Below are 26,950 nucleotides of genomic sequence, written 5' to 3'. Positions count from 1 at the left end.
CCCCCCCCCCCCCCCCCAATCCCCTGTCAGTCTCAGTTTAAAGCCTGGTCAAGCATGTCAGCCAGTCTGGCTGAAACTGAATAAGAGTGTATTTACCTCACATATAACAAATTTGGGTAGAGAAAGAGTCATTGAATAAAAGTGAATTTGCATATATAGAACCCACATAAATCAAGGAAAACCTGTCCTTATATTTAAGGAGAAAAGAAGTGATCCCAAAAAGTACAGAGCCATTGGTTTGAAATCTATTTTATGTAAGTTTTTAAAACCTTGTATAATTTTTGCAAGAAACAATAATTAAAGATATTATTAAGTGGAAGTGGAAAAAGAAAATAAATACAATGTATATTTACTAAAACTAAATCTTTCCATACTAACTGTATAGATTTCATTGATGAGACACCAGATTTGCTCAGTTTAGGAAAAACTCTATATCCCATTGTTTTCTTAAAATGCTATATAAAAATCATTATTTAGACTAGATAAGAGAGGAAATAGTAGAGAAATTGTAAGGTAAGTATGGAACTGGCTAAATGGGAGAAATCAATGGATAGTTTATGAGGAGGAAAAGTAGAGTTCTGTAAGGATTAGTTTTGGGCCTGATCCTATTTAAAATGTTATTGATGAACTTGTTACAAAAGTGGAAGTATGCTAACAAAGTATGGTTAATGAGACAAAATTGGAAAGCATTGGCAATATATGTAAGGGTTGAGATATCATTCAGGAAGGACTGGATGACTCTGAGGGCTGGATTAACAGAAGTGAGAAGAAATTCAGTACTACAAAGTAGGGTGACCATATGTCATATGTCTGCAATTTTACTTGTCTTTCAAATAAACTGATCTCACAGGCAGATCTGAGGGGAAAATAGTAAATTCTGCTTCTTCCTGGCCTTCCTGAATTTCAGTTCTGTGGATGGTGTCCTTTGGATTTTTTTTTCTTTGCTTCGCTTTGCTTTTCAAATCAGATCAATTTTTTCCTTATATGAATGAATGTAAAAACTGATCACCATTTTTTCTTTAATCTTAAAATGTATAAATAGTACAACATATCTATACACTGGCTCCCAGGCTCAATTTTTTTCTTCCACAATTAAATTTTATTCCTCTATAAATAGGTTTTGACAATGGAAATACTATGAAATGGAAATACTATGCCTTTGACTACAAAGTCAATCGATTTTAGGTTCCTGGAGGTATTACATTAGATAGATAGATAGATAGATAGATATTTCTTTAATTCTTAAAATTTACAACAAAATCTATAATGGCTTACAAAGAAAGCTACCTCAGTCACAGCTTACCTTTTTTTCTAAATCCCTAGTAGATTTGAACAATTTGGACAGTTTTCCATTTGCCAATGGCTCGGCAGTGCTACGCTTGCTAGCACCAAGGCCAAAAGAGACTTGAGGGTGGGAAATAATTGACCACAAGATGAACATGAGCCACCAACGTGATGTCACAGCTGGTAAAGAGAACAAAACTCTGGTTTGCATCCATAGATGTTTCTCAAGCAAATCTCAGGATGTCATCTTTCCACTGTCCTTGGCCTTGGTGAGGCCGCAGCTGGAGTACTGCATCCAATTCTGGGCTCCACAATTCAAGAAGAATGTGGAAAAGCTTGAGAGAGTCCAGAGGAGAGCCACGCACATGACCAGAGGGCAAGAGAACAGGACTTATGAACAGAGGCTGAGAGCCATGGGACTCTTCAGCCTGGAAAAGTGCAGGCTCAGGGGTGACCTGGTAGCAGCCTATAAGTATATAAGGGGTGTGCATCAGGATCTGGGGGAATGCCTGTTCACCAGAATGCCCAAAGGGATGACAAGGTCCAACAGTCACAAGCTCCTCCAAGACTGTTTTAGGCTGGACATAAGGAAAAACTTATTTACTGTCCGAGCCCCCAAGGCCTGGAATAGACTCCCTTCAGAGGTGGTGCAAGCACCTACTCTGGACTCTTTTAAGAAACATTTGGATGCTTATCTTGCTGTTATCCTTTGACCCTAGCTGACTTCCTGCCCCTAGGGCAGGGGGCTGGACTTGATGATCTTTCGGGGTCCCTTCCAGCCCTAATGTCTATGAAATGTATTAAATCTATGAATTCCTCTCCAAATTGCTTTATTGTGGGCACATTCACATGTACTATTATGTGATTGAATCAACTCCAGCACAGTTTGTTTATTGCACGTGCATCCAGGACCACATCATGTTGAGCTGGGTCAGAGTAGCCCTGGTTGAAAGGAGGTCTGAGGGATCAGCCTGCCCACCCAATACTGCTCCGACCCAGCTCAACATGTTGCAGAGGGGCTTGCTGGGGCATGAGGGTGCTCCAGTGTGGGGCTAGACAGCAGACACCTGCTGCACTGAAGCACCTTTGTGCACCAGCCAGCCCTGTCAGCATCTATACATGTGTTGAAGTGCACTAAATAGTACCACAGGATAGTAATAGTACAAGTGTTTCCATGTACTAACCTATGTCAGCATTTATTAGTTTTCTGTGGCCTAATAGGGCCACATGTGTAGATGCTGGGACTTTATTGCAGAGCTAATTAGCCCATTCCACAGTAAATGTCTCATGTAGACATGGCCTGAATGTACATACTGATTCCAGATATGTTGCAATTTTTGTTCTGCATATAAACTTTTACAGATTTCTCTTTCAAGCTATCTTTGAACACATTTATTGTTAGTTAGCTGATGGACGAACTTTGCTTATTTTTAAAGGAAAGATTATGAACACCATAAAATCATTTTATGTTTAAAATGGTATATAGTATATTTTATCTGAAAAGGAAAAAAGAGAAATTATCTAGCAAACAAGCTAATTCTTTTGATTAAAAGAAAATAAGCTTTTATCTTGTTCACATGGCTAAACTAAGATGCTTTATTAAGCTGATTAGCTTAATTGAAGTTCATAGTAGAAAGAGATTAAGAATTTTCATGGTTTACATTCGTGATAGATGCTTTATTTTGAAACATTAAGATCCAAGTATGCAGCTGGCTTTTATTATTGTGCTTTCTAAATTAGTAGACCATTTGCTTACAGAAAAAAATTATAGGACAAATTCTGATACCTTTTTTCTCAGTGAATAATACATTAGAATTCATCCCAATTTTTCTATCAAAAACTGACAGTTGTACATGCCATTTGGATCATTAGAAGTATGACTATCTGATTTCCACATATAAAGGTTGCCATTTGTTCATGTAAATGTTCATACCTGCATACCATGCATGAAACTTAAGAGAATGTAACGAAATGCACATTTCCCCTGTTTAGAAATGTGTGATTTAGCTAGCATGGCTACCAGAAAATGACAGAAAATGTAGCTTTGAGGACTTTGCATATCTGGAAAACAGGAAGCACTTATAGCAAAATCACATTACAGCCTTTTATTGATGCACAAAGGAGATAAGAATCCTGATGAGTAAGGAAATAACAGATAAGAAAAAAGGGTAAGAATGCTACAGCTTTTAATTTCCTTTCAACTTTTTCTTCTTGTCAGAATGGTTGCTAAATTTAATAATCATTAAAAAGTAACCTTGAGCAAGCAAATGGCAGTTTTTCTTACCTATAGATTCATAGATGCTAGGGTCAGAAGGGACCTTAATAGATCATCGAGTCTGACCCCCTGCATAGGCAGGAAAGAGGGCTGGATCTAGATGACCCCAGCTAGATGCATATCCAACCTCCTCTTGAAGACCCCCAGGGTAGGGGAGAGCACCACCTCCCTTGGGAGCCCATTGATGAACTTATAGGCAGCCACAAGGTCGCCTCTCAACCTTCTCTTATGGAGGCTGAAGAGGTCCAGGTGCCCCAGTCTCTCCTCATAGGGCTTGGCCTGCAAGCCCTTAACCATACGAGTGGCCCTTCTCTGGACCCTCTCCAGGTTATCCACATCCCTCTTGAAGTGTGGCGCCCAAAACTGCATGCAGTACTCCAACTGCCATCTGACCAGCGCCCGATAGAGGGGAAGCATCACCTCCTTGGTTCTGTTCGTCATGCATCTGCTGATGCACGATAAAGTGCCATTAGCTTTCCTGATGGCTTCGTCACGCTGCCGACTCATGTTCATCTTGGAGTCCACTAGGACTCCAAGATCCCTTTCCACTTCCATTCCACCAAGCAGGTCATTCCCTAGGCAGTAGGTATGCTGGACATTTTTCTTCCCTACGTGTAACACTTTGCATTTCTTCTTGTTGAATTGCATTCTGTTGTTTTCCACCCGTTACTTGAGTTTTACTGTATTACTTGAGTTATTTAAAACTGATCTAGACAAAAGCAATCAAGAAGACACACACAGCTATTAATTTATCTTGTTATGGAATAGACCAGATGAACCAACTATCCTTCTCCATTTCTAATTTCTAGTGTACTCATTACCTCACATAACATTGATGACATTTTTATTCATTTCTTATTTATTAGAGTTATATGCTGTCCTTCCTGGGAAATGTGCAGGGCAGCTTAGTAACCCTTGAAATCAATGGGGTTCTGCTAGTTTTACACATAAGAGGAAATCAGGTGTTGGGATTCTGTGACTTTTTAAAGAATTTACAGAGGCAGCGTTGGTTTTGGGAACAGTATAGCTGAGGGGAGGATGGACATTCCAGTCACACAAATCCACAGCAGCTTCCTATTCTACCAATAGTTGCCTTTGTGACTTTGTGGGCATAGACACATCTACATGTTCATTGATGCACCATAGTTATGACACAATTAGTTTAGTACTTCCTTAATCAAGTACTAATTGCATGAGCAGTAACTACATTTACTGTGCAGTAGTGCTGGTGCATGTTTTTTCTGTAATGGTTATTTTGCGGTAGCCTAATAATATGCTGCAGTATCTTATTAACGTGGTTTTTGACTGGCATGCTACTGTGCAGTGTTATTAAGCTACTACATAGTGTCTCCTGTCATGTAGACATAGTGAACCATGACTAGTAACACAAAGTGTGGTCAGACTTGTGCTGAATTAAGTAGTGAAACACTTTTGAAAACCCCAGTGAGGACCTACTGCATCTTTAGGAACCTAAATAGAATTCTGGTCACCCATGTTCACCAAGAAAGTCCTGTTCAGATTGAAAAAAGGTGTGGATAAAAAGCTACTAAGATGATAAGGGGAACAAGTGGATACTTGTAAGAGGATACTAAAGGAAGGTGACTTTTCAGTTTAATAAAGTAAAGGCCAAAAGAAAAAAGGATGGGATTGCTCTCTATAAATGGTAATGAAGGATAATAGTATGGAGGCTAGAAAGGCATGGAAGACATTGCTGGCAAAAGAACAAATGGGTATATATTGGCCTATGAATAAATAAATGCAAGATTACAAATATAAATAAGGTTTATGACCATTAAAGACCAAAGATTCTGGACTAGGATTCAAGTAGTAGGAGACCACAAAAAATCTATAGTTCAGTTGGATCTCGATCCATTTATGAAAGGTATTAAGTGCCCTGCAATATCAGAAGATAAGTCCCTTCCAGTCCTATTTCAGAATATTTTTTTTTAAATCTGGCTTTTGTGCTCTCTGGGCATGTCTACACAAGATACTAAATGCACAGTAGACTAATTCTATTGTGCATTAGCATGTCATGGCAAAAGCCATGCTAATGTGCTAATGCACAGTACAGTTAGTCTACTGTGCATTAGCATCACAAAACAGTGTGCACTGTTGTTACTGCACAGTAGTGCTGGTTACTTTGAATTCAGTTAGTACTTGTTATTACAGGTACTAAACTGAATGCACAGTAACCACAGCATATTAATGAACATGTCGACATGCCACCTGTGCCTTAGTTCCTTACAAATAAGGGGAAGAGAATATCACTGCTATCTCCTAAAAACAGGAGTGTTGGCAAGAAAAAATATTAATGCAATCAGATTTCATAAAAGCAGCCAAATAAATACCATAATTTGTCGAACCATTTGTTTGGGGAAAAATTATCTGGGCATTAAAAAAGAAGTAGAATAGACACAGAATCTGAGTGGGTTGGTAGAAAAGAAATAAGTGGGTTGGTTGAAGAAAACTGGTTCTTTGGAGGTAAATAAATAAAATGCTACTTTAACAAGCTAATGTACCCCATATTAATAGAATGCTAAGTCACAGCCAAAATATTAGCACTAATGGACAGAGCATTTATAATCAGCTATATGGTATCTCTTTTGAGGAAACAGACATAGACCCCTCGAGAGAGAGAGAGAGAGATGCGGTAATAGTTCCAGACACATCCACTTCAAATTTCATCAGTGTCACTGGAAGCTAGATAATACCTTGTATATCAATTATTAAGCGTGCATTTCAGACTGTAGTGCATTCCCTCTGAGCTTCCAAATCAACTAATGAACACATCTGACTTAGGTGTTGACTACAGTATCTTTTAGATGAATTTATTAAACACAGACCTGAGCTTTACCCAAGCAGAGAAGGCATTGATGTAGCAAGAACTTCTGTCTATGTGGTGGTCATTGTATTCCTCACTATACAATAGGTATTAAGAAAATTAAAAAGTATTAAATAACGTTTTTTCTGACAAAAACAATGCTCCAAAGGGCCTCAACAAACAATCTTTATAAGTCACTTTTTTCTTTGATATCAGATTATAATAGTAAAATTTGTTTGTGATTTCACAGTGTGCATTCAATTATTATTCTAGGGTCCAGGATGATATTGTATGCAGCAAATGTCACTAAGGAAATGAACAAAGAAATAGAATTATTTTAGAAATGAAGTGCGAGTACAGCATTTAAAAACTATTCTCTGAATTGACAACTCCCCAGTTTTTGTATCACATAAGTTTTATACTAGTTATAACTTCTAGAAAAATTACTTATTCTATGTAAAACAGATGATACAACTGGATTCAGAAGCTTTGATACTATGAGCATTAATATTTTATCATTGATACTTGGTTGCATTTTGTTAGCTATTTTTGTTTAAACAATGAGTTAGAGGCTCATGGGTTTAGCAGAGTATCTTATGTTGCTCTGCTTTGGATTTTGTTTGTTTGTTTTGTTATGGGTTTTTTTTCCAGATCACTTTAAATTAGCTTCAAATGAGAGGGCACTACAAAGTACTTCACTTCTTGTGTAACTTAACAAGCATACTTCAAGTCTGGTAAATCTTATAAAATGAATTCTGGAAGGCTGGGATATGTACTGTGTTAAGACAGACTCTTAGGCTAGGGACAGAAATTACACATAAACTGGTATAAATGATCAGACGCACTGAAGTTCGGTGCACATAGACTTGTTTCAAAATTTCTGAATCCAGCTTTAAGACAGATCTGGATGGATGTAGTATCAGGTTGAATTGCTTTAGGTTAGACCGTTCTATCAAACCTCTGTTCCAGATCCCCTCCTGACTCAGATTATGTTGCAGCCCTCTGGCATCCCAGAAGAATGCTTTGCAGCTCCCCACTACTTGTTCCTCACAGAGCAGGTGGGCTAGCCTCTGCCCCAGCTCCTCTGCTCCAGTCAAACTGGGTGGCCCCACCCCCAGGCTGTCAGAGCTCCGGCAGCAAAGCCTCTAGTCCCCAGCCTGGCTGGTAGCTGCGTGGGGAATGGGCAAGGTGAGAAACAAACCCCCCAGCCTGGCCCTGCCCTGCTTCAACTGGGGTGTGCACAGGAGGAGAAGCCCCCCAAAAATTCAAAGCAGAGCAACATAAGATACTGCTTTAAGTCCACAAGCCTCTAGCTCAGGCGTCAGCAACCCCCGGCACGTGTGCTAAGCACGGCACGCAAGGCCATTTTGCTCGACACACCACCGCCAGCCCAGGCTCTAAGCAGCTGCTGCCAGCCTTGGAGCCCAGGGTGTTCCCAGCAGGCGGCTGGGAGGCTGCAAGCCCTGCTGCAAGCAGACTGGGCTCTGTGGGCCAGCTGCAGCCGGGAGGCTGCAAACAGCTGCTCCGGGCTCAGGTATGTTGGCACTCCAGCACCTTCCAAAGTAGACATTGTGGGTTTTTTTGGCACTCTGGCCAAAAAACATTGCCTACCTCTGCTCTAGCTCATTGTTTAAACAAAGATAGCTAACATTTTAAAACTTTCATGATCATTCTCCCTCTTTTGTAAGAGTAGGCCATTTCCCTAGAATTTGAATGGAAATTACAGTGCCAAATGACTGCTGCTTTCTCTGCTGATGCAGTGATGATTTGCAAATAGCTTTTCATGCCAGATGTTATACAAATATGTAAAACAACACTCAAGAAGGTCTCCTTAATTGGGATTGATACTCTATCAGAACATTTTCCAAGAAGTCACTTTAACTTAATGACAGCAAAAGATAATAGGAAAAGTTTGGGAAGCCTCAATAGACATAGCTAGTTTCTGGGGTTCTTGAGTAAAATGATGACTTTCCATGTTGCATCATTACTATAAAATAGTGACAATGAGCTATCAATGTCCTTATCCCAACAAACTCTCACTGACTTTAATGAGAGTATGCCTGAGAAAGGACTGAGTAATAAAACTGAAAGAACTTCAGAATTTGGCCCAATGTTCATAACATGCTGTGATTAAAAATATACCCTGTAGAAAAAAAAATAGTCATAGTTAGTAGATAGTATGTGCAAGTGTTACATTTCCATTGATAGAATCACAGTTCCTCTGGTAGAAACACTAGGTGTACAAGAGTTCATGACACTTCCCCAATAATAAAAATGGCATGTGAGGTAAAAACCTCTACTGCATAACATGAGATAGGAGTTGACTCCAGTAAAGGTTCTGACAGAGGCTGGCAGAGGGATCCTGTACCCTGTACATCTTTAAGGCTATCCTCTGTTACCAGGAGGAGAAGAGTGATCCCTTTCCCCAGATACTGGAATTGTACCACATCCATACCACCTCCCTCCTCAATATAACCAGAAGTTCAATCCTTCCTCCCTCCAAAGTCCACCCAAAGCTCCACCAACCCCTGCTTGGGTTTCATGTTCCTCAGAGACAGGCAGATGGACCCAGATCAAGAAGCAGTTCATAGCAGCAGGGACCTAGCAGAGCCCATCCCCTCTTGAAAATGCAAATATGTACTGAATGCTTTACTGCATAGGTAGGCTAAGGCAACAGAAATAGGGATTGGGGGCACTATGCCATGCCCCCCTCAGCAAAGGGCACAGATGGGATAGTCAGGCAGAGACATGTGAAAAAGCATAGTTACTGGAAATGCTGGCATGTTAAACATCAGGGAACAGAAAGGGTTTCCCCTCTCCCCTGAAGACAAGCTCTGCTGAGATGGAAGAGTCCCAGGAGAGAGAAACAGGCTCAGTCAGCTGGTGTTGCAGCAGAGGTGGTTCAGAGGTTAAAGTCCCACAGAGATTAGTGGGCAGAAGTTGAGAGGCCCAGCCCCTGATCCTATTGTGAAATCTGGGGCTGCCAGGCAGCTCCGAGTCTCATAGGAGGACTGGTCACTGAAACAGACTCTGGAAACCCCATGCACTTTCAGCTGTCTCTCAGAAAGCACTTTCCCTCTTTCCCCCTTCAGTCTCTAGAAAACACATACCAATCATCCCCCAGAGGTCCAGCTTTCCCCACTGCTTCAGGGCACATTGGTAGCAGAGCAGCTAGCCTAGAAATTCACGTCTTTTGAAGTAGGGATGGGGTACAGGGAAAATAGCTTGACAGTGCCCCTCATCCCCGCCAGAAAATATAGAAAGCAAGCATAGCAATGAAAAGCAATGGCAGGCAGGGCTACACTGAGAGCAGGGTGGATGGGCAAAAAATCTTGATGTGTTTTCACAAGGCAAGAACTGTGTCCATGGTTGCCATGATTGCTGAAACCTTCCTAGGGCTCAAGTCATTGTATCTAAGCCACAGATAATGCATGAGCCTGATTCTCATGGTCAGAGGGACACCTGGTCTTTCAGCTATGCCATCAAAGCTTGCATGGACAAAGTCCCCTTACAGGATTTATATAACTTTTGCAGGGCCATCTCCTGCAAAAGGAGTAGAGCATAGAAGGAAGGGAACCACCACACATAGTAGTTAAATTCTGCTTTTCAGCACTGGAACACTATATCCACAGAGACATTGGGAACAAAGTACTGCTCCTGCAATGACAGGAGTACTGCTCTTACTCCTCTATGTATCTGCAGACTCCAAATCCCAGCTGGACTATGTGTGCAGGGGACAGAACAGTGAGAGGCAAGATAAGGCAACTGGGCAATATCTCTCCAGTTATACCCCTTGTTATCTGAAAAGTTTGATAAATTTTACAAAGCCACAATATCTCTTGTCTCTATTTTCAGGGACAGGACCTGTGTGATGAAGGAGAGAATGCAGGGGCTGCAATGGAGGCTCAGGGTCAGGCCATCACACATCTGCAGAGCAGATAAGAGATGCCTGGGGGAGATGACAGCACGGCAAGGAAGAGATGCTGGAGGCACTTGTAGCTGCCAGCAAATGGCAACCATGAACTGTTGACTCCTTCAGCTGTGGAGCAGGCATACAGAGAGAATGGAAATGTGGAGGGGAGGGGGGGGGGCATTATGAGGCTGGCGCATGCCTAGATAAAGTTTGCTGAGCTTAAAGTTGGGGCATGGTGCCTTGAGGAGACCATCCGTACCTCAGCAGAACTGGCTGAGTCCCAGCAGCAGGAAAGAGAATTAATGGACAGAATCCTGGGTAGCCCATGGGAGACCTATATCAGCCTGGAAGTGCTTCATCATGTGACATAAGCATCCACCCAGCCCTGATCACCATGGTGAGTCATATGACCCCAAGGTCTCTTCCCCTTAGGGAGGAATGGGGGTGGGTCCAACATTTGGAACCCCAGGATGGGGAGGATTTGACCCCCCACATCTTGATTGGTAGCACAGGGTCTGGGAGGAAGAGTGGGGCTGAAGATACTGGGACCCAAGACAATCAATGGGAGGAGGGGCAACTGGCCTTGTGATCTCCAAGGCCAGTGGGGAGCAGCGGGACCACAGTCCTGATTGCTGGGGCCACTCCAACTAGGAGAGGGACCTGTAAACTCTGATCTTGGGGTAGGGAGCACCCCACAAGCATGGTCAAGGGTCCCATGGCCAGAGAGGTACAGGAGATCCAGGGGCTGTGGACAAGGACATCAAGGTCCCTTGGTGGACCATAAGGTACCAGTGACCCTGGCTGAGAAACAGTTTTCTTCCATGCCCCCACCTGCACCACTGCCTGCCTCCTGACTTACCCATTCCCTCCCCGCACTCCTCCATACAATCCGCTTGGTCTTCTCAGAGGGACAGAGAGTCAGGGATCACCCACCTGTCCAGCTTGTACTTGGAAGTCCCTGCTTTTCACTCCAGAGCCAGGGACATAGGGCCCTGGGGTTTCAACCTTCCTTTCAACTGTGGAAACTAAAACATGAGGGCTGCAAACAGACAATAGCTTTGTGCTGCCATAAAAATTTTCCTGGTGGGCAAAAGCCAAGTGAACAGATGTCATTGTCCTCTGCTGCACCACAAGTGCTTCAAATTTTTGGTGCTAACAAAGGTAATAACAATCTGTTCTGCCTTTTTGTGAATGACGTCTGTTCACGTATGACAGAAGACCCCCTCCCTGTCCCACTACAGAAGGGATGTATACAGATTAGAAAGAGTCCAATGGAGAGCATCAAAATTGGTTAGGGGGATGGGGCATATGATTTATAAAGGAAGGCTGAGGGAAATAGGCTTATTTAGTCTGGACAAGAGAAGACTCAGGGATAATTTCATAGCAGCCTTCAACTACCTGAAGATTGGTTACAAAGGGGTTGGAGCTAGACTGTTCTCAGTGGTGGCAAATGACAGAACAAGGAGTAATGGTCTCAAGTTGCAGCAAGGGAAGTTTAGTTTAGATCTTAGGAAGAATTTTCTCACTAGGAGGGTAGTAAAACACTGGAACAGGTTGCCCAGAAAGGTGGTGGAATCTCCATCCCTGGAGGCATTTAAGACCTGGATAGACAAAGTCTTGGTTGGGATTATATAGTTGGGACTGGTTCTGATTTCATTAGGGGGTTGAACTAGATAACCTCCTGAGGCCCCTTCCAACCTTAATTTTCTATGATTATGTGAAGACTACAGCCTGCCAGTAGCAGCCTGCAGTCTTCCGCCACCCCACACAGAAACTCCCCTGGCTTCCAAGGCCTGATCATGGGGGCCCCACCTGGAGTTGTGGTATGGACTTGCAAGTGGGGAATCCCCCACTTAAAACATGCCCCCATGTTGGGGCGCAGGGGGACCCCCCCAGCAGTTGGCACCCAGCATGCTGCTGCCCCCAGGTCAGGGGCCGTGTGCAAGTGGAAGGTGAAACTCCTCGAGGAGTTCCCCACTCCATGCTTGCAAGCCCACACCAGGAGAGTGATTCCCCTACTGCTGTGTGCAAATGGAGTGAGGAGCCCTCTGCACTTACAGTTGTGTTGTGGGAGAATGATTCCCCCAGCACAGGTCTGTAAAGCAAAGAACTCCCTTGGGGGTTCCTCCCTCTGCTTCCACCTAGTGCCTTAACCCCAGGGCAGTACAACTTCCCCTCTCCCCCACCCTCCTTCCATAGAAACCAGCACACCTAGCATGCTGCTGTCCCCAGGTCAGGGGCCATGTGCAAGGGAGGGGGGAACCCTTAGTGAAGCTCCCCACTGCATGCTTTGCAGACCCACACTTGAAGAATCATTCACCCTGCACATGTCTGCAAGTGCAGAGGGCTTCCCCCGCTCCACATGCTCTCCACAATGTGGGAATCATTTCTCTGACATGGGTCTGCAAGCACCGAGTGGGGAGCTCCTCTAGGAGTTTTCCTGTCCACTTGCACGTGGCCCCTGACTGAAGGAAACAAGCATGCTAGGCATGTTGGTACCTAGCATGGTTTTCTTGCTGCTGCCCTAGGATACCACATGGAAGCAGAAGGGGGAACCCCAAGGGGAGCTAACTACCTCCTGCTAGACACAGCTACAAGTGGGGGTTTCCCTGCTTGCAGATGCATGCCCCAAGTCAGGGTGGGGCACCTGGAGCCCTTTTCTCTGAGGATTGGGTTCCTGAAGCCCTGGAAGGGGCAAAGGAGTGATTCTGGGTGACAACAGTGCTGGCAACATCTATTAGATATTCTTGAAGTAGATCATCTGTGCAGTGTAGCTGACTGAGCTCCAAATTGGACATATGTTTCCAGCCTAAGTTTCCACCCATGGATTTGAACGCTTGTGTGCATCCTTAAATGAACTAATATTTAATCACATTTAAAGGGCTGCAAGTCTTTTTGTACATTGTTAAAATGTTTTATTGTAAAACCAGGCACTTTGTGAAAGGCAAAACCCCTCTATCAATTGGTGGTGTAAGTTTTAAGAGACAGATCTTCAATCCTGAATCAGTCTCTCTGGTCGGTAAGAAAGATTTATGAATGAGGTCAGTATGCTTCAAGAGCTACATTTATTAATTCAGATATTTGTGGGTATTCCAAAATAAATCTCACAGCTTCAGGAACTTGCATAAATGAGCTGAATCTTGACAAGTTCAGGGGGAAAAATTTGTCTTTAACCTAACCAAAGAACTGTTACTAATAGTGAACCTGAAATACCATTAAAAAACGTATGATTATCTAAGGAAAAGTGATAGCCAACTGCTGCAGATTTCCCTGTGGCACAAAAATGCTTAGCTGAAAGCAAGTAACTATATGGACCCTGATTCCAACATGCGTACTTTAATCCACCCTCTCCAGATTAATATATAAACATGTGCTTAGCATAATACTCTTGGTTTACATCCCTTTGACTTCATTCATTGTTTTCTACCTCAGAGAATCCTAAGTGTCATCTAGCACTAAGTACAGTGGTATTTTGGCATTTCATATTATTTTTTTATGTTAGGAATTTAGACCTTTAATTTATTTCATATAGGGTTAAAAAAAAAAATAATTGTCCTTTGTTTTGGTAAGTGATACTAGACCTCCAGATTTTCAGCCTGCCCGGTTCCCACAGACAGCACACACTATGCATAAGACATCGTTATTATACAGAAAACAGAAGCAGGTAATGCCACACATAACTGTTGTGTCCTGACTGTTCCCATTAAATAGATTTTCATATAGATTGTTTATACAAAGTTATATGTTAATGATAAACTTCTGGAAAAGTAAATAAAATCTCCGGTTAAATCTCCAAGGCTTTTTGCACCTTCTGTGTCTTAGAAGAACAGATAGGCAGTTGTCTTATTTTCAACAATGAGAGACTATGTATCTCCCTTCATTGTGGGGAATTCTTTATACTACTGCAGTTCAGTTATGGAACAGGTATTGCATAATCATGGGAAGAAGACTGTAAATGCACATCACGGGGAGAAAACAATAATGCTTGTTTCAAATGGCATGGTGTCCCTTGGGCTGTGTTGCCCCTTTGGTAGAAACATATAGACTTTTATATTTGTCAGCCAGTTGTCAGCTATATATTAACTGAATTTTCTTATAAAACAGTGGACATTTTTTTCATAAAGAAAAGATGCTTTTAACCTTTCATTTCTATTTCTCTTCCTTGATTCTTTTGTGATCTCCATCACTGTAGTATCTGATAGTCTGACTGAAATAACACATCACTCTCTTTCCTCCTTTTCTTCTGTCAGTTTGATTAGTTTATAAATCTTTAGTTTCTTAGCTTAATTATGTTTGCATTTGAGAACAAGTGGATAAATTGTTGTCTGTGTGAGAAAGTTGTTGAAGGAAAGCTACATCTAAAAAAATGAATTTTGCCTTTAGCTCTGGAAGTGCTTAGTTCTGTAATCACTCTGATTTCCTATGCAACTCTATAATTCCGGTCCACCATTTATCAATGGTTTGTCTCTTAAACTCATGACCTATGGTCATGGTCAGTAGGGTGAGATACAGCTATTGTGAAAGGGCATGGTTGCAGAGGAACAAGTGATCTATCGGGTAGCTGCTGTCAGCCTCAGAAAGAGCTTTGAAATTCAGAACAAATCACAACAAAGCCTTTAAAGAGGGCACTGTATTTACTAGAAGCCAGTGGAGATAGCAAACAACAGAGGAGGATGTGTTCAATGTCCTTGGTTGCTAAGCACATTGACTGCAGTATTTTGTAACAACTGGAGGTGTTTCCAATATGTTCTGCATTATTTCTATATAAATGTGTTTTAAGCCAAGAAATCACATGTGCTTAATTGCCTTGACTATCTCAGAGGATGGGAACAATCTAATTGTTAGTATATTTTTTGCCACCTTGGCTAGTTGGGCTTTCAGTTACATTAAGCAGTCCAGACCAGCAGTTCCCAAACTCTGTGTCGCAACCCCAAATGGGGTTGCAACATCAGCAGATGGGATCAGGGGTGGGGTAGGGGGCTCTGGGAGTGAGGGGCCATGCTGAGGAAATGGGGTCATGGTGAGGAAAAGTTTGGGAAGCACTGTCATAAACAGACCGATTTGACAATCTGAAGGCAGATTCCTAGATGGGTTGGATTTCCCTGGGTGATCTGGATTTATTAGGCAAAACTCATTTACTTCTAGGGCCATGCTGATACTCTGTTCAGAAAACTGTAATTTACTTTTAAGCCATTTCCTTACACTGTGCCTCATATATATTTGTATGTAATTGCTGGAGTCTTGTAAATTAATTATAAGCTAGAATTCTCTAAATTGTATATTTTCGTATTATTTATAGTTGCATTTTTTTTTAAATTAAAAATTGTATTTTAATATTTGGCCTTTCAATACTTAAATTTCCATTTGATTGGTTTTTTAATAAAAAAGATTCTACTATGTTAGTATTTGTTTCTTTTCTAGAAGATGGCTTTCTAGTGAGACTTGTGAATAGCAAGTTCAGAGTATCAAAAATCACAGGGTTATAAAAAATTATATTTACATGCTTCCAGAGGCAAGTATTGATTCATCATCAACAGTGAAGATTTAAAGCAAGTTATTTTAAAATCAGTGATATGGCAGAGAATGAAGCACTGTAGTTTGTTCTCCAAAACCTTGGAGAACAATGGAAAAATGGTCATAGGAAAGCACAAACTGAATCAGTGTGTGTGTGTGTGTGCGCGCGCGTGCGCGCGTGTGTGTGTGTGGTGTATTTACTCTAGATGGTATAGTGTTGGAAATTATTATGCCACAAAAAGCGTTTTTTTTTTACATGCTGAAACTAAGCTACGTTTTTTTAACTCTCTAAATGAAGTTTATTTTATTTCTAAAGCAAGTGTATAAAAAAGGAATGAATTAATATAGGCACAGATTAATATATAGTAGCAGTTGTGAAACTGGTTTGTGATTCAGTTATGTTCTGCCATTCAAGGCTAATCAACTTCCATGTCTATATTTGCAATCAGGGAGCAATAGGGATGTGTTGCAGATATACCCCAAATACTTTATAGGAGTTTATAAAGTATTATTTGGGCTGTTCAGACTGGACATGAGATTCTAGCTGGAAAGCAGGTTTTATAGAGGACTTTCCTGCCCAGAATCCTTTGCATGAAAGGGAAGTTTTGCGTAGGCTCTTTTTTGTGGGGCACTGATAGTTTGTCTAGCTAATCATTTTCTTCCTCTCATCCTTTGTTCTAAAATGACTTAATTACAATATGAAGTACTAAAACTATGCACAGTACTGACTTGTATGGCCAGTTTGTACATGTTGTACCTGATTCTCATTCAAAACAGTTTCAAGCTAGTAGAACTCTGTTAATATTAATGGAGTGACTCCTGGAATATGCTAACATAAAGTCAGAATTATAAATAATATGTCAACTTCTGCTTTCAGTTATACCAGTGTAAGTCCACTGCCACTGCAATGGACAAAAGCTAGAGAAGGAAGACACCTTTGTTCTGGTTCCTGCCTCGGGGATTTTTTTCCCAATGACTTTTTTAAAGTAAAATATATTAACAATCCCTAGACCAGAGTGCATCTCCCTCCTTCTAACTGAATATTTTAATCATTTGGCCACAGAGTAATGCTCCTTCTTGTGATTCTTTTCTCTGGTCCAATGAATCTTGAATTACTGCTGCACAGTGACCAAGCTTCAAAAGCAAGGCCTGGAAAGTAACCTTACTATAAACTGGCCTCTGGCTTATTAGGACAGTCTCCTAGGAAGTAGGTTTGCATTTGATTCCCTTCAGATTAAAGGTGGAATTGTATCCAGGTCTTCCACTTACTGAACTACTCATCTGATGCATATAAATGGCAATTTTCTGCCCTCTGGGTCTGGAGAGTTTAAAAATTAGCAGGGGGGCACCTAGTGAATGTGGATACCTCTAGGGTTAGGAGTCAGTTGAGCTGAGAAAGGAAAAGATTGAATTATCAGAGTTTTATTCTCTAGTACCTTAAATGATCTTCCATCCTGTTTTAGGTGTCCAAGTCATTTTTTAGATTTAGTTATTTTTCAGCACATGGATCATATTAGATCATGTTCATATTAGAAATTTCAAGTGTTCTTTCTGCTTGGCACTATAATGACCTTGATCTATACACAGAGATCCATGACATTGCAGGAATTCTGCTAAACATTAATGCTCATACATGGGGGTTTTCAGGATCATTATTCTCTGAGCAATATCTCAACATTCACTGTGAAATGGAACTTCTGTCCTCTGCAGTGATATTTATAGCACTAATATTTTATTGTAAGTAACAGATGTTTCTCAGACACATCAGAAATGGGTATACAAGTATTTGTTGCCAAAATAAGAAAGGTAACTGTTTTAGAACGTTTCTGTTTGCCACTAAATTCTAAGAAGCAAGGAACTTGAGAATTTAGAATAGACTTTGTCGGAAAATCAGTTTTTCAGAAAATAAAGGGTTTTTATTTTTTAGGAGTAGACAACTATTTTACAGAAACTTCATTCTCTTTCTGTTTAAAAAATGCCCAATTGATCATTTCTTTTTCTTCTCCTGGATTGATCTGATTTATTCACTGGCTAATTTCTATGACTAGCTCCTGATCAGTTGACTGTTACAAACATTTCAGGTTCCAGAACTTTAGACTTTGTTGAGTTCTATATATATTGGGGGAAAGGCTGGAAAATGTGATAGTATAGTGTGATATAATTGCATGACATATAGAGAAGCTGTCACTGAATCTATGTCTTTACAGCTTTCAGCCTCTGCTATGCTTCAAAGCAGAGCTTCCTAACACAGTCTGGAGTTAATGTACACATAGGTCACATTAAATAAATTCTAATAAAACTTTTCATTGTGTCAATGCATTTAAAAATATGGAGGAGTTTTCTATTTAAAAATGAGAATGACATTTTCTGTTTGCTATTCTCCTATCAACAAAGAAAGCATTTTAGTAACAATAAATGACAATAAAATACCAGTCTTTTAGGGAGATGTCTAACACAGGAGCAGGCAAAATACAGCCTGTAGGCCAGGTATGGCCTGACAAGCCATTCTATCCAGCCTGTGGGGCCCCTAAAAAATTTAGAAAATTAATTATTATCTGCCTGTGGCTGCCTGTCAGAGATGACAAGGTACCAGCAGCAGCAGGATCAAGCAACAGCAAGATCCACCTGGTCTCACCCCACCTCCAGCCCTGCCCTACCCTACCCACAGCCCCCAACCAGAAGGCTCTGCAGTTTCTAGCCTGGCAACCCTTTAGCTGTTCCCCATCCCTCCCTCCATCTGAGTAGAAATTCAGATAAGATCAGACAGAGGGAGGGGAGGTAACTGCCACGATCAGCCCATGTTGTGGGACCCTAGCCAGGCTGGGCAAGGCATTGGCAGGGCCTGGCCAGAAGCAGGGGGCAGAAACTGCCGCAATCAGCCCACAGCACAGGGCCTGTGCCAGGCCAGGCTGGTTCCATATCATGTTGTGCAATCCCAGCAATGGAGCTAGGAACCGTGTGGTTTTGGCTGGGGTGGGTGGGAGCCAGAGCAGTGGTTGGACGGATGTGGGGGAGAGGAGGGGCGGTGGCAGCAGTGGCAGTGAGTGGGAAACCATACCAGCAATGGTGGGCAGGCATGCAGGAGGGAAAGTAGGGAAGCAGCAGGACAAGGGTGGAAGTGGCAGTGGGGGAAGTGGCAGTGGTGGGATAGTGATAGCAATGGTATGTGGGAGCACAAGGGCCGCGCTGGTGCCCGGGGGCTGGTGGGGACCCAGGGTAGGGCAGTAGAAGTGCAGAGCCTGGGCACAGGGTCTGCCTGGTTCCATCACATGAGGCTCATGTACAGTCTATCTGAGGCACTTGCCTCTGGGGAGAGGTGAGCATGATGGAGCCAGCAGCCCACCCTGCTCACTGCTATGTGCGGTCATGGGGGATGGTGGGGAGCTCTGCACTATGGAGCTGGGCTAGCTCTGCCCCTCTCCCTGCTGCCCTGGCCAAGCCCCATGACATGCACTGGTGACTTCATCGCACAGGGCTCAGTGGGGCTGGCCCTGCATGCTGCCACCACCTGTGGCCAGGGACTACGTGGGAGCATAGGGAGCTGTGCACTATGGGGCTGGGTGGGGCTGACCCCACTCCCAACCACCACATGCAACTCCAAGGACTGGCACACTCCAGGGGCTCTAAGCCTCCCCTGCCCCTCCCCCCCCACACACAGACACACGCACATGCACCATCCCACACACCCGACTCCACACCATCCCCCCAAACATACCCACACCCTCCCACACACACTCCCACCCCACCCACCATTACCCCACACTCTCCTACAGCCCCCTCCCCAACAACATACTCCACACACATCCACACCTTCCCCCACCCACCATACCCACACCCTACATGCCCCTCACACCCCACCCCACACACACACACACACACACACACACACACACACACCATTTTACCCCCAATACACACACACAACATACAAGAGTAGGATTGCATTATGAGCTATTATGCAATTGCCTCTAGATACACTATGCAAACACACATAAATCGGGACAAAAATATTTTTACATAAAATTAAAATAAATTATAGTAGATGTTTTATTCTTTAGTATATGATTTGTTGGGTTTTTTCCCTAGTTTCTCCCTTCCAAAATAATTACTTCCAGGGCAAGGAGAGGGACTTCCGGTGGCAAAGGCCAGGGGTTAGAAGTGGGACTTCCAGTCCCAAGATGGTGATCTGGGGGTGTGGCACCTGTCAAGGGGTGGAGCTACCCTTGTGGCCCTTGACAGCTCACCAAAACTCGTTAAGTGGCCCTCCAGAAGAAATAATTGCCTGTCCCAGTCTAACAATCTTTCAAGCTCTTTGTACAAGACAGGCTCACAGTATTAAATTCCTTTATGTTGTACTTTTCCAGAACTAGAAGCCAATGCTATTTTTTTCTAGAAATCTGGGAATCTGTTTCTGACACCAGTGTGACTTGTGGCATAAAACTACTTAAATTGTGCCACTTTTATGTGTAAAAATTGTCAAAAAAACTAAATGTTCTCATTCTTGGTCCTGGGGAAGGTGCAATGTTGAACTTTTCTTGCAGACTTGTTTTATTTTTTATATTTGTTTGAAGCTGCTCAGGGGTTGGGATGTTAAATTAAACTCCAAATATGATAGATTAGCAGGCGGATGAGCAAAGGGATATAATACATTCACTGTCATATGCCTCTGCGGTTTATCACAACTTGAAAATGCATTATATGCATGTATAAAATGCATACATACAACATTTTCAAATAATACAGCTGATGTAATGTAATTAGTTCTGATACTGTATTTGATGAAGGAACATCAGAAGTATCCAACAGTTCCTTATTCTAAGGACTGCATGGAATTACAGGGATTTATCACGACTGTGACTTCCTACAATACTGTATTTATTAACAGTTGGGAAGCAATGCATCTACTGTTACCTTCCTGACCTTCACAGATCTGCAACCTACTGCATTTTTCATTCTAAGCCAGAAGTCCTGTCAGTCTTTCAACCAGTTTGTAATGAACCTGCTGCTTGGGGCTGACATGAAGATTTGTGCACAACCTCTGAAAGCTTTGCTTCTGATTCTATTTCAGTTTTATTCAAAATCTGTGCAGACCCCTATACATTGGAACACCTGGGAATTGGACAAATTGTACAGAACTGAACTGATTTACCCAAGACCATGTTTAGATAGCATTTTTTAAAAATCCCAGCTGCCAGGAACCAAATGCAGTGAAAAGCAAAATGTAGTTATCTCACCCAGAATAAAGAACTTAATATCAATTACCAGCCTACCTAAGGCAGTCTTAGGAAAAGATAAATAAGGCCTTAGAGTAAGCATAACACTGGCTACGAAACTTTACAAGGGAGTTCTCAAGATTCAAAATGCAAATTGATTGTGAAACAATTTGGTCAAATGAGGCTTGGAAATGAATTTGTAATAGATCCTTATCAACAAGGCTAGACCTTGTGTAAATACCACCCCTTCTCCCGCTCCCCCAACACACACACCAGATCCCTGCTCACTGACCACCCGCCCCAACCTCTCTCCCACTTACTTGCTGCTACCCACAGTCTGTCCTGGGGGAGCAGGCAGGGAAGGGTTAACCTGCCTGCCTGGCTGCCACTGCCACAGTTGCTGCTCTCTGGGCAGGCTCAGCCTGGAGAACAGCAGCAGCCCAGAAGTGGCAGCAATGGGGGCTGGGCAGATAGATTAACTCTTCCCTACCTGCTCTCTTGGGACAGAGTGCAGGCAGCCACACATGTAAGTGTGGGGGAGGGGAGGAGGTAGAGACAGAGGGGAAGCCCAGAATGGGAGTGGGGGCAATCCTTACCTTTCAGTCCCCCAGGCCCCTTCTGGCCTGAACATGTGACTGCTCCAGACTCCATCTAGCACTAACTAATCAAGTAAATCAACCTTTATGAGCCTCACAGTGTAAGGTGTAACAAGGCCCTAAGGCCATCTTTTTTCACACAGAAAGCCAATAAATGGTTGTAAAGCCTCTAAGCAGTCTTGGCCTGTTTCCCCTGCCTAGGGGCATGCTGCCATACCCAGATCTTCCCTTTAAGGGGAAAGTGTTTGTTCTAACCTTAAAACTAAAACATAATGTCAAGCAGAGGATCTCCTTTCCACGCACTGACTTGCCGTTCCTACAGCCTCCTTCTTTTCAAGGCTTTTCCTGCAGAGTCTACTACAGGGACTTGTGTCCCTTGTGCCACTAGCCTCTGCTATGCTCTTGACCGTCTGTCATGAACAGTTGAAAAATGGGCATAATGATTGCACAGGACCCACTGGTCCCAGGACTTCTGTCCCTTAAAGAGGCAGTCTACCCACTTATAATGGTCATGTTCCTATTTGAAAAGAATAGCTAAAGGAAAATTATATTGTTACTGACTAGGCTTAAAGATTCTTCCTCTGCTGTCTGCCAGTAAGATCCACTTGAATGTTTCAGAGCCAAGAGGGAGATAGCTGTCTTTCAGTGTTGCACATACTGTATTGTCTATCAGTGCTGTCTCATGGTATTCTCTGCTAACCTGAAGTCAAAAGGTCAACATGCTTACCAAATCCTCCCTCTTCTATGACAAAAGTGATGGTGTCAGGAGATATTATGTAGAGTCATCCAGTCATTTTTGTGGTGTGCTGTACCACAAGCTTAGCTATGGCTCCTAAGTACATCACCCCCCACTATTTTTTAACTTTCTTTTAGGAATATGGATTATAGGACAGGAAACCATCTTGTTATCGCAGGCAGCAATATTATGCAAGCTGTATTCACATTAAGCTCCCAGTCTATTGTTTGGTGTTTTTAAGCTGTATTCTTTTAAAAATGTGGATATATCAGCAGTTCTTAAAACTTGTTAAACAAAGAGAAAAATCAGAAGCATCTGAGCTGATTTTCTACCTCCCTAGTGCTAAATATTTAAAAATCAGCGGGCCCAATGATAACGCTACTTTAAAATGTGTTTTTTTCCATACTTTCTTTAGAACCTGTTGGTGTCCAGTCTTGAAGTCCCTTGTCATAGCATAGAGTCCAAGGGATTATTTTTCAGGAATTTTTGGAGGTTTGTTAAGGGTAAATAGGGTTATGTCTGTTCTTTCTGCAAAAGGTGTGTTGTTATATATGTTTTGGACTTACTGCGTTACAATTACTAGTTTGTTTGCTTTTTTAGAAAAAAAAACAGGTTAATGGAATGTAGATTTACACACATCATTTTGAAGATTTAAGGAAGGCTCCTTTTTAGGCAGAGTACAAAGCAGTGCTTATGGCTAATATGAAAAAGGATCTGTGTAGTTAAAGGAAAGGTAACACAAGTTAAAGGTGAGCCTACGTTAGATTTGCAGGAAGCCATTAAATCAGTTCCTGGGAATAAGACATCCAGCAACAACTGTTTGTCCGCTGAAATCTACAAATGTACCAATGACAAATTACTTTAAAAGTTTCGTGATATTATACTACTCTGTTGGAAAGAAGAAGCAATACCACAAGATTTCAAAGGTGCTTGGTTTGTACAATTATACAAAAATAAAGGGGATTGAAGTGACTGTGACAGCTGTTGAACATTGTTGGCAAAATTGTCACTCTCATCATGCTCCCTAGGCTGCAGTCTCTAGGCAAAAGAATCTATCCTGAAAGTCAGTGTGGTTTTTGCTCAGGATGTTCCACCATTGATATGATATTTTTGGTCAAGCAGCTGCAAGAGAAGTGTAGAGAAAAATGAATATCACTGCATGTAGCCTTCAATAATCTGACAAAGACCTTAAATCCTGTCAACAGATAGGTCCTTTTTACTGTTCTGAATATGGACTACATATGCTAGGCATATCAAGAGACTGAACAGCTTCCACATGAGGTGTCTGCATAAGATCCTGGAAATAAAGAAGGAAAACAGAACACCAGATAGAGGTTCTGGAGCACACTGGACAGACACATTTAGGGTGCTGACTGATGTGCAGGCCCCTGCACTAACTCATGGCATTTTACATAGAAAGTGTCATGAGTTGCAGTGGTTCCCAACTTTTTTAATACTGCGGACTGGTGTGGGAGTGGGACAGGGTGCATGGAGCCAGCTGCCTCCTTCCTGGGACTGCCCCACAGCCCAGCATGTGACCGCCGGTGGCAGAAGCCAGTCGCCCAGGCTGACGGATGGGGATCTGAGTGTGGGGCTCATGCCATGACCTGGCAGCCAACCCTTCATGACCCAGGGCCTGGCCCAGTGGTTGGGAACCTCTGAGTTACAATACTGTCTCCACCACCCAACAGACATGCATCTATTTGGTTGGGGAGGGTGGGGGATTGAGCCTACCTACAGGCAAGCAGCCAGCCAAGGAGTGACCCTTCTCCCCAGCTAAGGATCTGCTCCCACTCTCCCCTTCTAGCTCCAGGGCTACCAACAGCCCTGGAGGGGGAATCCAGCAGCAGTGAGCTGCTGGCTGGGGTTTGTCCAGACTGAGCTGGAGCAGGGGGATAGATCAGAGGCCCCCTGCCTCACGGGTCTGGCCCAGCTTTTCCCAGTACCCCAGCTGGGGGGTCGGGGGGGAAGCCATGAGGCAGAGGGCTCTGATCCACCCCCCTCCCTCTACCACCCCTTTAGCTCAGGCCTGATCACTTGAAAATTTAACCCTAGGGAACACAAGTTCCCTAAGGCACTCTAAAGTAAAGCACCTTTCTTTGACACCTCATTTCAAAAGGGTTAATTTTTCCTGTAATCAGCCACTTTAAAAGCTCCTGCAGCTGTGCACGTGTCACAGCATGGATGAAGAGCACTTTCAGGGGCCCAATGGCATGAAAAATGTAACTACTGTTTGCACCCTTAAAAACCACTCAGCATTAGACCCGGAAGTGGACCAGAAGCACTTCTGATCCACTTCTGGGTCCACTGGGGAGTGTGCTGGGGGACCCCTGCACCCCACTGGCTTGGCAACTGGTGCCTCCTAGATCTGGGAGGGGGGGCACCCAGGGTCCCCCTGTGGCCGATTACCAAGCTGAGGGGGAGTGGATGGGGGCCCAGCATGCTCCCTGGCAGACCCAGAAGTGGACTGGAAGTACTTCTGGTCCACTTCTCTGTTTGCTGCTGAGTACATGGAGGGCCCCCCTGCACTCTTGTGGGATGCTTCATTTGCCCCATCACAGCGATCCTGAGCTGCACCTGCTACCTCAAGATAGAAAAAGCTTAAAGCTGTGTCATGTCTGAATTGCTGATTCTCTGAATCAGCATTGAATCTTCAGATCTGGATTTGTCCGAATTGAATCAGGGACAGTGATCTGAATCAACAAATCAAATCACTGTCCCTGATTCAGGCCAAATCTGAATCGAATAGGACCCACTTTGCACACCCCTAGTTCTCAGTGTTTGGTTACATTAATATCTTTGCTTAGTAATCTGGTTTCTTTGTAATGGTGGAGAAGGAGGAGTTTTCACAGTAGTGTTTTAGTTTTCATTGCTGCCATTCTCCGTTTTAGACAAAAGAACTCAAGACATTTTGCCTCCTTTTGCCTTTTAAATATAATCTAATTTGTGAGGTCTTAGTGCTGGGGTCTCCTTGGTAGAATATTGTTTTTCTATTATGGTTATTTAAATGCTGCTTCACTTAGAAAATAAATGAGAATAGTCAGTTTAAAACATTCATTAAATTCTACTCCAAAACATGTTTTATATGAAAAATGGCTTTGCTACAGAAAATGATTGGTATGTCAAGAATTTCATTTCAGGCAACATTTTTGTTATTAGAACAAGCCTCTGTTGTCTACACATGGGTTTTGTTCAGAAAGATATAATGCAAGATAGGGAAAAAACACCCTTCCAGTGTTCTTATCTACTGTGCAATACTTCCATTGTAAGCATAGATAATAACAATTCTAATATTTTTTTCATTTCCTTGGGTGCTGCCTGTTACTCTCATCTTATAATGCTCCTCATGATTTTGCTGCTGCTTCTCTGCAGACTAGGAAATAATCAGAGTTCATTCTTCAATAAGCAGTGTACTTGTTTATTAAAACCTTAGAATTGTACGTCTTTAGGGTGAACTATGAAAATTTATTTTAAAATCCTTCTTTCACCTTTTAGAGTTCCTTTATAAAATACAAATATGATTACATAGAGCTTGTTTTCTTTCTTTTTTTTTTTGCATTGCTAAAACCTGAAATATCCACTTTTAATTCCCTTCCTCTGAAGAAGGGCCCATCTTTGGGTTGGAGAGGAAGAGGGCTGAAAGGCTAGAACCTCTTGTGATCTCACTGTTCAAGTCCCTTGAAGATACCAGATGTAGTTTTTCCACAAACAAGGGGAAAAGTATGAAGCTGATGCTTCAGATAAAAGCCAGAGTGAACAAAACAGAAAATATTTATTTGTGTGGCTTTATGCATGGCATAAGTTTGTGTGTAAGTCTGTGTATGTCTTCTTTGTTTTAATACCTTTTTTTTTGTTTCCCCCACCCTGCCTTAGATATTGTCATCTTCTATGTTTGCACATGGGTGATGGAGCCTGTAAGCTTTCAAATCAATAGGGCTTGATCACAGATCAGTGGCAGGATTGTAGGCTTTTCACAGAAGGCACTGCATCTTTCTCTGTGTGATAAAACACCCAGCAAGTTTTATTATTAAATGTGTCATTTTTATACCAATTAGTATCCTGAACAACTGCCATAATCTCAGAGACAATGTCAATGGCAAGTAAACTGAAACAGAAAGCAGAGAAGGGAGAGACCTATAGTAAAACACGGGAAGCTGGTATCTAGTATTATATGCATTTTTATTTGATTATTTATCCATTTGTTATTCATCCCCTCAAAAATAAGAAGGAAAGCCTTCAGCTTTTAACAGAAACATAATTTTTGAGGGTACTAAAGTACTTAACTCTATGGCACTGGACAGAACAGACTATGAGAGTTACTGTCTCATTGGAGAGCCACAATTTTGGCAGCAAATCTATAGTATTATATATCTATATTACATGTTATGTCTTGTAAGTAAATTAAGACAAAATCTCTAAAATTGGTAATACCTACCTCTGGCAAGTGATATTTAATTGTTCTTGTTACCATACATCATAGTATGTAGGGTTTTTGATTTTTGTATGGTTGTACATAGAAACCCATTTATGATTGTGGCCTCATTGAACTGGGCACAGGCATATAAGCAAACTCCCAAAGAATCTGCAGTCTAAACAGC

Source organism: Alligator sinensis, unplaced genomic scaffold (assembly GCF_000455745.1).
Source record: "Alligator sinensis unplaced genomic scaffold, ASM45574v1 scaffold37_1, whole genome shotgun sequence".
Lineage (NCBI taxonomy): Eukaryota > Metazoa > Chordata > Crocodylia > Alligatoridae > Alligator > Alligator sinensis.
The sequence above is the reverse complement of the archived record's forward strand: the minus strand, read 5'-3'. Positions refer to the sequence as shown.